Source organism: Trichomycterus rosablanca, chromosome 8, assembly GCF_030014385.1.
Source record: "Trichomycterus rosablanca isolate fTriRos1 chromosome 8, fTriRos1.hap1, whole genome shotgun sequence".
Taxonomy (NCBI): domain Eukaryota; kingdom Metazoa; phylum Chordata; class Actinopteri; order Siluriformes; family Trichomycteridae; genus Trichomycterus; species Trichomycterus rosablanca.
Genome location: NC_085995.1, coordinates 15,384,485 through 15,392,469, shown reverse-complemented (window position 1 = coordinate 15,392,469; position 7,985 = coordinate 15,384,485).

Genomic DNA, 7,985 nt, shown 5'->3' with positions numbered 1-7,985 from the left:
AATGCAATTGGATACGACTAGATTGGGAGGAAAACTGGGGGGGATAAAAAAATAATTGTATATAGTCTATGGTTAAATGGGTCTCCAGTTCTTAAGGAGAGCTAGGTCCTTCTTTTTAGGTAGTAGTGAAAGCACTGCACGCTGACATAAAGTAGATAAAAATCCTTTTTTACTCCATTCGCAGAATACTTTGTAAAGATCTTCCCCAATATAGCTCCAGTAGTGCTTGTAAAATTCTGCTGGCAGACAGTCAATTTCTGGGAACCTTCCTGAGCATAACTGGCCTTCCACAGTGGAGAGTTTCTGCATTGTTTTCCCGGATTCCAGGCCCTTCTGTGACTGAGAATCCAGTTTTAGAAGTTTTTGAAGCAGCTGCTCTTCCTGTTCACAGTATTCTGCAGTGTAGAGTGTGGAGTAGAAATCCACTGCATGTCTGTGGATCATTTTAAAGTTGCTGGGTACCCTTCCGTCAGGGTGTGGGAGGCAAGCCATTTGATTTTGTTGTGCTGTGGAGGCTCTAAGGCACTTGGGGCATCCATGTCTGTGAGAGTTGTAAAACAGGATCTAATTAGTGCCCCTGTTACCTGCTCATTTAAAAAAGAACCCAGCTTCCTCTTCTTCTGTTGAGTCCTTGTTAGGCTAGGGCTACAGCCATGACTCAGCTCAGATTCTATGGAAATTATATCTTTTTCGAGAGCTTCTGAAGCTTCTTTTACAATCATGCTAGAGTTGGCTGTATACTGAGGACTGAAAAGTTTTATCTGTACTTTTCCATCTTTCATTATTGTGTTAAACTTCCAAAGCAGTGCTTCTTTTCTCTCCATTGTTTCCAAAAAGAAGTGAACCATTCACAGAAAAAGAGATCCTGTAACAATCTTGTATTAAAATGCCAAAAAAGGACGTACTGGAGAAGCGAGACAAAATTCGTGTGGTAAAAAAGCTTCGAGGACTCTGCTGCTGTAATGTTTTGATATAAAGATCTAGTCTAAGAGGGCAGCACTTTTTTGTAAAATGCCAGCTGACTGGATGTGAGGCTATTTTGGGTTTTGGTCCAGTGTGAAACAGCTCACTCATGTTAGGCGCATATATGTTTATGAGATAGAAATGGGTGCCCTTCATTTCAGCAAAGCTCGACCTTTTACTACCTCCTCCACAGCTAATATGTTGATGCTAATTGCTGAAGAGAATAGGATAGCTACTCCGGCACTTAGATTAGTTCCAAACACCGCCATCCCACCACATAGTCCACTCTGCTTTATTTGTGCTGTCACTGTGTGTCTCTTGGAGGAAAGTGATCTATATTTTTTTTTTTTTGTATTATTTCTGACACTTTGGCATGTCTGACAATTTATACTACCATTAATATATATAGAGCCTATTTGAGTACAGTGTATGTACTGTGGCAAAAACGGTTTTATTAACAGTAGCATTTTCATTTACCTTAATGTAATTTTGTTTACATTACATTGGCAGTTTGTTCCTGCATCTTATGTGGGCAGGTGAGCCTTTTAAGTCCAATTTCACCGCATTCAAAGCAGCGCAAACCACAGGTGCTCGAATAAAAGCTTAAACCATATACGATTTATCCTTGTATTTATCCAAAAATATACATTTAATGTGTTATTTGCGGAATCCAGAAGCATATATACATGTCTCCTACATAACGCAACAAGGCTTAAAGCTTAAAAGGTTTGTTTATTGCAGGCAGTGGGGTAACCTTTATAATAAGACCACTCTTTCAAAAATACTACCACTGCTTTACTTATGCGGGAGGACGATAAAATGTTTAAAAAGCTACCTGCTCTGCAACAGTGAGATGGACATCCTCCACCAAAACACCTGAAACCATGTTGGGGTGACAACGATGATGTCTCTACATGAGACGACATCCCTGCTGCATTTTCACAAGAGTTTGTACCCCCGAACCAGCAACGATCTTCATCTTCTTACACATGCCATCTTTGATGAGCCAAGCCACATAATCATCCACACTGACAGTAGTAGTGGAATGTATGACAGAGTTTCACAGACTCCACCCTGCTACCATCCTAAACATAAATGCAGACATCTCCCATATACAATAGGGGAAATAAGTATTTGATCCCCTGCTGATTTTGTAAGTTTACCCCCTTACAAAGACTTGAACAGTCTATAATTTTTATGGAAGGCTTATTTTAACAGAGAGAGAGAGAATATCAACAAAAAATCCAGAAAAAAAACATTAAATAAAAGTTATAAATTAATTTGTATTTAATTAAGGGAAATAAGTATTTGATCCCCTACCAACCAGCAAGAATTTTGACCCCCACAGACCGGTTATGTGCCCATGAGGCACACAAATTAGTCCTGTCCCTGTATAAAAGACTCCTGTCACAGAATCAGTTTCTTCCGTTCAAATCTCTCGACCACCATGGGCAAGACCAAAGAGCTATCAAAGGACGTCAGGGACAAGATTGTAGACCTGCACAAGGCTGGAATGGGCTACAAGACCATCAGCAAGACGCTTGGTGAGAAAGAGACCACTGTTGGTGCGATAATTCGAAAATGGAAGAAATACAAGATCACAGTCAATCACCCTCACTCTGGAGCTCCATGCAAGATGCATTTCTCTGCTCCCAGCTCCCTTGAGATCATTGACAAGCTCCTCCCGTGTAATTCTAGACTGACCTCACCTTTCTCAGAATCATTCTTACCCCACCAGGTGAGATCTTGCATGGAGCTCCAGAGTGAGGGTGATTGACTGTGATCTTGTATTTCTTCCATTACTGTGATGACTTTGTGTGATTACAAATGTACACAACTATAGATGTACTATATATAATATATGCTAAATATTATATACTGTAGCATCGGCGTCGTGGATGGGATAGAAAATTGCTCTTTTTGTGAACATGTGGACAAACACCCATTCACACACATAGACATTCATACCACATTCACACAGCCACGCAGCCGATGATGCATTTCTCGCGTAGCCAGCCCATTTCCAGTGCTGATCAACACGGTCACGGTAGATCTTGATACCACAGCCGCAAGTCCTTCTGGGTAAAGCTCCACCCCCTTCTCACCACCCCCAATGAAGTCCCTCACAGTCCCCATCTTGGCAGTTCTGCTCACTGACCCCCCGGTTTGGAGAAGAGATGGTGCGCTGGGTAGCTCGGTGCCATCACTCGCCGCAGTTATCATGCCAGCTGCCGAGCCGCTGCCGAGCCGCTGCCTCCACTCACCGCCTCATCTGGAACACTGGCATGCTGCACCGATCTGGCCCGGCGGGCGTGGTCCAACAGGACGAGCTCCACACGCTCAGTCTCCCCGACCGCCGCCCAAACCACCAGTCTCTCACAGCCTCGGCAGTTCATGGGCCAGCGCACCCGACAGCAATCCAGCACCGCTCCCGCCGTACCGAGCTCAGAGACACCAGCACACCAACTCATTCATCGTCATGAAGTCATCCGCCGGGTGTTCGCCGCATCCATCCAGCGACGTTCAATGACCCAGTCAACCCCCACAAAGTCCCCCGAGGTGGTGCACAGGGTGGCTCCATGGAATAGGAAATTGCTCTTTTTGTGAACATGTGGACAAACACCCATTCACACACATAGACATTCATACCACAGCCACACAGCCGATGATGCATTTCCTCGCGTAGCCAGCCCATTTCCAGCGCTGATCAACATGGTCACGGTAGATCTTGATACCACAGCCGCAAGTCCTTCTGGGTAAAGCTGCGGCCCCTTCTCGTCCACAGCATTTACACATGTTTGTCTTGGGTACAAAAGTAAAAACCAAGAATTCACAAACCACACAAAGGAAACTGATATAATAATTCTCCAGGAAACTTAGTGTAAATCTGACCCCATCACTCACTGTCCCACAAACTTCAAGAAATGATCATCACACTGATATAAAAAGAGGTAGAAATTTAAATGAAATCATAATTTGGTCTAAATCATAAATATTAAAATTCATAACTCCTCTTAAATAACAAAAATAAAGTATTTGGTCTAATATTAAGAATTTATTAACACTCCAAAAGAAATGTTTTCTGTGTTTAATCTACATCCTCAATGAATCCCCTTCATTATAATGATTACATTTTCCCTAGCCTCCTGGAGCAGATAAGCAGCTTCCTGGCCAAGGGAATTATACTGATCTATAGGGACCTGGACACACACTGGATCCTTACCTGATTTTAACACAGATAAATGTAACAGCTGATTCCAGTACAAGAGATATCACTAATTCATTGTCTGGGTCGATTCATGATAGGTTACAAGGGGACTAGAAATAGCACAGTGAAATTACATGATAACAGATCTAGATCCTTTATCTCTCAGTGCATTTAATGTTAAACAACTGACCCCTCTGTTTGATCACAGTCAAATTACAGGGTTTATTAAAAAGACAGAGACTAACAACACTAATCACAAATAGTCCATAAAGCTGTACAGCATCCAGAGATAATACAGATGGGTCGAAAACAGCACAGAACAGTTTTAGAAACCAATAGTTGATCAGCTTTTTTAGACACTACATACACTCACAGTAATAAAGGCAAAAATATCAAATAACAAACCTAAAAACATGTGATGATAAGTGGTTTGACATACAATGTCAGAAAATTAGAATAGAAGACCCAAATAATGCAGATTTACATCTTCAATACTGTGAGACCTTTAGACTTACACTAGACTTATACAAATGTACTGTACACTTACAATCAAAAACACATAATAAACACATGCACAACTGACACTTTTTGAGGAATGTATAAAACACTAAAACACCCTAAATCCAAGAAATTGTTTATTCAAATGGGAACGTAAGGACTACACATTTAAATCACTGTATAGCAGCCAGCAACAAATCTACATGTAAATCAGAATAAAAAATTCTTTTGCATGTTTCACTGATTATAAAAGCTTTTAATACTATTTGGCACTATGGTCTATTTTGGTCTATATATTGGTATATTTGGCAGTGGTCTAATTAGGTTCTTGAAAGTGGTGAATTGGGTAAAACACAGGACATCATTAAATCCTTGCACTCAAACAACAAATGTGCTGTAAAGACTGGCACAAAAACGACAATTTTCTTGGAATGTGTGAAATTAGACAAGACTGCTATCCAAGCCCTACTTTATAATAAAATTATATTAATAAATTGGTCACAGCTTTAGAATGCTGCTTCTTTACCTGATGTCACTTTACACAATTTCGAAATTAGGTTCCTGTTAAATGCAGATGACGTGGTTCTGTTGCCCCCCTACAGAGCAAAGTCTTCAGCAGAACCTAGACCTGCTTGAGCAGTATTGCTAGACCTGGGCCCTGGCAGTAAACCTAAAAACAAAAGACCAGAACAATATTGTACAAAAACGATTCTCAGGAAAACACATCCTATTTCACATTATGTACATACAATTTAGACACGTGTAAGAAGTAAAATTTTATATTAGTTCACCTGGAAAATTGAATCCAGCAGTCAATAAGCTAAAAGATCAAATAATTTAAATTACTTATAAAAACCAATTATTTTGTTTGACAGTGTGGTATGGAGGGCACATGTATGTTTGTCCCAAAATTGGGACAAACATACATTAAAAATTATGTACACAGAATGTTGTAAACGTATCCTGAAAGTTCACAGGAAAACAACAAATAACACCTGCAATACTGAAATAGGCCAGTTCACTTATACTCAAAATTCAAAAAGAGAACAATTAAATATAGGCTACATCTAAAATAAAATGACCCACCAGTCATAGCACTACAAAGCCCTTCAATGCCAAGAGTTGAGAGGGGGAAAGAGTCCCCTCGCACAGCTGGTTCTGACACTGAATTCACCAACACACAAACAATGCTAGACGTCAGGACCTGTTTTAAATACAATCACACCAAACCAAATTACAATGCCTTAAAAACAAAACTACATCACCCAATTAGAACACAGACACAAACACAAAGCAAAATGCTGTGCTATTTGGCCCTTAATTGAGAGTACGCTGTAGCGGAGTACCTGAACACAGTGACTGATCAAAAAGATGCTCACAAAGCACAGACTCAAGTACAGATGAAATATCTACACACAGATATGAACTGCTCTGTTTGTAAACATGTTTTTCCTAAGCATTCTAAATGTTTTTGAAATTATATGAAATATTTTCCTATAACAAAAATCATACACCCATTCTAAAACCCCACACAATATCGCATAATCAAAACAAAAAAAAACAGCAGACACGGGGAGAACATGCAAACTGTTTGTGCAAGAACTAAAAGTCTTGAACCTGACACAAACCACCAGTTTTTTTACCACCAGAGGATTTTAAAAAACAGTGGTTCTTCATTGATGCAAAACAGTGGATATGTTCCGGCTTTATTGCTCTTGATTTATTTATTTATTGCTCACAGATAACCATGCTTTTCATCAAAGGAACATAAAACCTCGTCCTGAGCCCAGATTAAGCAGAAATCCTGAAGTCTGTTTGTTAATTTAAAATACGTGAACTCGATCCTTATTCTGATTTAGAATAGAATTTTTAACATCGTGTCTGCGTTTACAGGTTCTGTTCCTTTCAGTTTATTTTTCCTTGTTAGCCAAGTCACTAGCTTTGCTTGGCCCAGTAGAAAATTTATCAGACAACTTTTCTTTTTTTAAAAACTTTTGTAGTATATCTATATCGGCCCATAAATAAAAAAAAAAGTCCATCAGCAGCACCCCGAGGCCTGATAACCAGGATGTGAGTGTCTGGAACATGGTTGTAAGTCTAGAGCATCTCAGGAACAGATGATCTATGGTCTCCTCCCTTCCACAGAAAGGGCATGTTGTTGCTACCATAGGGTTGAGGTGAGGAACATGATGATTTGTTGCTATGGCTCCATGTATAATCCTCCACTGCAGGTTATTAGTGCGTCTTTCTATTGAAGATTTATACAAAGTCCTCCAGCATCTCTTTGGGGAAGATCCTGAAGGCAGCAAGCTCACCCAGCCAGATTCCTTTACCCCTGTAAGAGAGTTCTGGTGCAGGACTTTTACACTCACTATGTTTAATGCCTTTTTGGATGCGCTTTCCAGGTCGGTGAGTTGAGTAGTGTTAAAAGACTGAAAGTTGGTGGTAGTGCTGTAATCACCTCTCTCATCATTCTCTGCAGCAGGCAACTGGACCTGATCCCTGTTTTAGCACTCAGTGTACTGCTGGACTTCCAGGTTCCACCAGCCCTTAGGCTGCTAAGCTTGTTCAGTCCTTGAGAAAACTGTGGCAAATACCGCAGGATCTCAGCATCTCCGTCTTTAACAGTGGGTTAAAAAAAGTGGTTCTTTGTTGATGCAGAAGAGTGTATATGTTCCAGCTCTACTGCTCTTGAGTACAGATAACCATGCTTTTAAAACTGACTGATAAAAACTGGTGGTTTGTGTCAGGTTCAAGACTTTTAGTTTTTGCACAAACAGGTGTTTATCATGTAGTAGCTGTTATGTTACATGCAAGTCCTTTATTTCACAAGAACCTCTGAGCTGTCTGCAGTCAGAGGGTCTTTATGCATCTAGGTAGGTCAATTAAACCCTTCCCTCCTTCCTGTCAGGACAGATATAGAACAGGGGCCGGGTCCAGTGCTGTCCACTCCAGAAGAAATCGATAAGTCTCCTCTGAATCTCTCTTATAAGGTGATCTGGTGGTTCCAGGGTTATGAGCTCGTGCCACAACATAGATGCAATCAGGTTGTTGGTGATAAGACTTCTTCCCCTGTAAGATAACTGGGGAAGGATCCAGGTCCAGCGGGAGAGTTTTTCTTCCACCTTCTCCATCACTACTTCCCAGATGTATCCAGGTTTCTTCTGTCCCCAGGAATACACCCAGATATTTAATGACTGTTTTACCCCACTGTAGGTTTCTGCTAAAACTGCCATGGGCCTACAAGGTCACCTTTGCTGCTGCTGTGTATTTGTTGAGACTGTCGGTTAGAGACAGAGATGGAAGATCCAGCTCC